Raw genomic sequence first — 3,189 nt, forward strand, 5'->3', positions numbered from 1 at the left:
GTCTTGGGTGTCTGTCTTACTTTAAGATCTCATTTTACTGCCTTACCTCTAAATAGTCAAAATAAAAGTATTTCAGGGAACTCTGTCATGAAAGGAATCCTGCRCTGGGGAAGCACACAGCAAGACATACCTAGCACTCATGGTTACATGTCTTGCAATGAGAAACTTCATCTTTAGTATAGGCATAAAAATTTAAGCAAAGATTCATTTTAACCTGTTTAGTAGATGCTGGAGTAACAATGTTGTTATTTGGCAACTAATAACATTTCCCTTTAGGCTTACCCTTTGCAGACRTGTTAGCACTGTGAAAACCTAGCGAAATGAAAATTTTAAATTATGTTTTAATGTTGGAATACTCCTAAAAATCAGCAAAAGAGGCAAACAAAATCGCTAGTTAGTCGCTTCAGGAATACTTCAGCTGGCATGGAATGAGTTGCCTGTTCAGATAGACAATTTCATTGTTCATATTGAAGTATTTGGTGGTTTAATTTATTCTTAGACTGTTGGCTCCCAGGGTGAGATTCTAGTCTTTTAAAAGATCTGTTCCCATGATTGAAATAAAATACACTTCTGTGTTTTATGCTTTATGTTTGTATTTTATGTTCTGTATTTTATTTCATTTCAAAGAAGGGAAACAAAAATAACTACGTTAAAGCCAATTCTGATTTGGGGGGCCCCGATTTTTTTTTTTTTTCTCTGTCTCCTGCTGGCAACACTGCACTAAGTTCTTGAAGTCTGGCCTATGTTGGAAGAAGGGCCTGCTAATTTATTGTTCTTTTTTATTTAACTGGTAAGATCAAAATAGCAGGAGCATTGGTTTCACTGCAGTTCAAAATCTGGTGACGCAGAAGCACAGCGTTGTTTGCAGAGTGAAGCTCTTACCTGAACATCAACTTCTAGCGGACCAGCAGCGTCCTAATCCAGCGTCTCCCTTCAGTCGCAACACGTCCTGGTTCCAGGCAGGAGCTGTTCACGAAGCCTTTACTGGCCGACACGCGCCTTCATTATAACCCAAACACAGCTACTTCCGTTACGAATTTCTGTACCTGTTGAACAGCACTCAGCAGCAGACAAATCTAGGAACTGATGAACACGCTTCCAACAGCAAGTGTAGAGCAAGTTTACACAGAAACAGTACCAGAAGGCAACGGTTTAAACGCTACAAATCAAAGCCACTGACAGGAAGGAAAAAATTATCAGCTTGCATCAAAGATGAGTGACTTTATACAGTTTGCACTGCTCAAAGTTCTCCCTCCCCCTTTCTCTCACCTTTTCATACCACAAACCTTTTACACTTCTTCTGTGGAAGATCTGTTCAGTCTTCTGTGATGATTTTGGACGAGCAGTGTTAGGAAGAGTCACTACTAAGGAATTCAAAAGACCTTTCAAAACTGCCTTTTCAGAGCTTCACTTAACTAAGAAGCTTGTGTGTCCTATGAGCACAGTGTCCACTACTCCACTTAATGCCACCTTTCAACTGGTATTGTTCAAAACCCTGGAAGTCTTAAATCCTCAATCACCAGAAACATTTATCCAATATACTAAGGAAAAAGTGGTATTTTTCAGTCTATGTGGAATTTGAGAAACATGCTTCCACCAGTCTGGTATATCAAAAAACAAGAGACAATTTAATGCTTTATATTTAATACGTTTATAAATTTATATTTAATGTTCTAGGTGACCCTGCTTGAGCAGGGGGTTGGACTAGATGATCTCCAGAGGTCCCTTCCAACCTTACCGATTCTGTGATTTTATATAGCAAGCAGAAGATCTTAATTTATTATGCTTTCAAATAAATGTTCATTGTGCAAATTTCTGCACCTGTATTTCACAGCTGCACCTTCCCCTGCTAYGAAACCAGTACCTGTACCGTTAGGTGAGTATGTACTTGCAACCAAATACTAACTGCATGTTCGACACCTGCACATCTACAACACGTAAGTAAATGAGAAACCAGCTATATATGGGTTGGTTGTAGGCCGAGCCAAACCTCAGAGCAGGCAGCTTTTAACCTTTTATTTGAGTGAAAAACTTGGAAGTGGCTTCATTCCGAAGACCGGCGCACAAACTGCTCTCAGAAAGAGAAAATGCAAAATATGCATCATCTTGCATTTTTACACAGGGATGAAAAAGCTTCTGCTAGAAATCTTTTAATCCTTTGGGGAGTATGCCAAGAGAGACAGACAGAGAAAATAAAAAAGCATCAAGAAAGCCTAAGAAATCCAGATAAGCACTGAGAATGTCAATTCTCTGTGGAGTACTGCTCTAAAAGTCAGGGAGCAGACACTGAAGAAAAATGAAAAATGTATTGAATATTCAAGTTATTTCTTTGAAAAAAATTCATTAAACTTGTTAACAGTAAAAACACAGAAAATGGTGCTTCCAAAGTTCATTACGGCCAGGTAATGCTTGTGCTTTTATTTCATACATTTTGCATGCTGTCTATCGCATATTCTGCCAGCCCGGTCCATAAAATAAAGGTCAATTATAGCCTTCCCAGGAGATTGAAGGAAGATTCAGTATTTAAAAGTTGGGCATAATAAACATAATTAATTTCTATTCAACTGCTGACAAGGTTTCCTTTGACCAAGAAACACCATAGATTACAACGTGAGCAGCAATCTGCTGTTACGTCCAGCGCTTAAACAGCACCAGTTACATTGAGGCCTGGTCTTTAAGCAGGTTCAACAGGTGCAACACCTAACAAATTAAAAACGTGCTGCTGACATCAGCGTTGCCTCAATCACCCACAGCCAGCGAGGCGGCAGAGTACCACCCGCTCGCTCTCACGCTTCCCCCTCTGTTCCTCCGGGTGCAGAGCGTGATGCTGCAAACCGCGGACGCAGCGTTTCACGCCGTTACAGCGAACCGCAGAAACCTCCGCAGCAGCAACCCTGCCACAACCGCTTTGGCAAGAGAGCGGTTCCACGCRCCTTCTGCTACACACGACCTCTCGAGGGCTGCTTAGGCACGTTTCTTCATCAATGCTTGCATCTACGAAATTCGTCTTGTCAATGGTACACAGTCATTAAAAACTCACACAGATTTTGGGGGGGTTGTTTGTTTTTAAACCGTATGGCATTGTCCTGCACAGGAAATGCATTTAGTAATTGCACTTGTAAGATAATTAACTGATCAACCAGGACACTGCACTGTGTTTATATGTAGCCTTTATAGATGAAGACAATG

This window comes from Rhea americana, unplaced genomic scaffold, assembly GCF_003343005.1.
Source record: "Rhea americana isolate MKP2758 unplaced genomic scaffold, rheAme1 scaffold_24, whole genome shotgun sequence".
NCBI classification, from domain to species: Eukaryota; Metazoa; Chordata; class Aves; order Rheiformes; family Rheidae; genus Rhea; species Rhea americana.